The sequence below is a fragment of the Bison bison genome, unplaced genomic scaffold (genome assembly GCF_000754665.1).
Source record: "Bison bison bison isolate TAMUID 2011002044 unplaced genomic scaffold, Bison_UMD1.0 scf7180017864247, whole genome shotgun sequence".
NCBI lineage: Eukaryota > Metazoa > Chordata > Mammalia > Artiodactyla > Bovidae > Bison > Bison bison.
In genome coordinates, this window is record NW_011494819.1 from 123,174 (window position 1) to 123,619 (window position 446).

General features: G+C 72.9%; 1 protein-coding gene across 1 annotated transcript in view; it reads left to right on the forward strand.

Annotated features, from left to right (window-relative positions):
- Window positions 1–245: 245 nt before the first annotated feature.
- The window catches only part of ZNF697 (zinc finger protein 697), a 34,807-nt gene continuing 34,606 nt past the window's right edge, over window positions 246–446 (forward strand). The window contains exon 1 of the mRNA XM_010847223.1: window positions 246–384. The gene's annotated coding sequence lies outside the window, so the exon portion shown is untranslated. The remainder of the gene's footprint in view (window positions 385–446) is intronic.

The window sequence follows — 446 nt, forward strand, 5'->3', positions numbered from 1 at the left end:
CCTACCAGCCCGCTGCTCCCTTCCCGGGAGCGCTTCGGGGAAGGCGGTAGCGCCTCTCCTCCAGGCCCGGGGTCCTAGTCCGGCCGGGGCTGCCTCCCGGGCGCCCGCTGCCGTGGTGGCAGGAAGTCCCCAGGAACTACAAATCGAGGCATGCTGGGAACATTCCCCTGCTCCTCCCAGGAAATGTCCTTTGTCCAGCCCTACAGGAAGCCCCAGTGAGGAGTCAACCGGGCCACCAGCCAGTCTGCCAGCCAGCCCGCGGCCGCTGCACCCGCCGCCGCTGCCGCCGCAACAGCAGCAGCACAAGGGCAGTTGCGCCGCGGCGCGGGGCTTGGGCCCGGGCGTGTGGTGCCCTCGCCCCTTGCCGCACCCGACGCCGCGCAGGTAGGAGCGTGGCTGCGGCTGGGCTCCCACGCCGCCCCGGGACGGGGCTGATCGGGACCCGA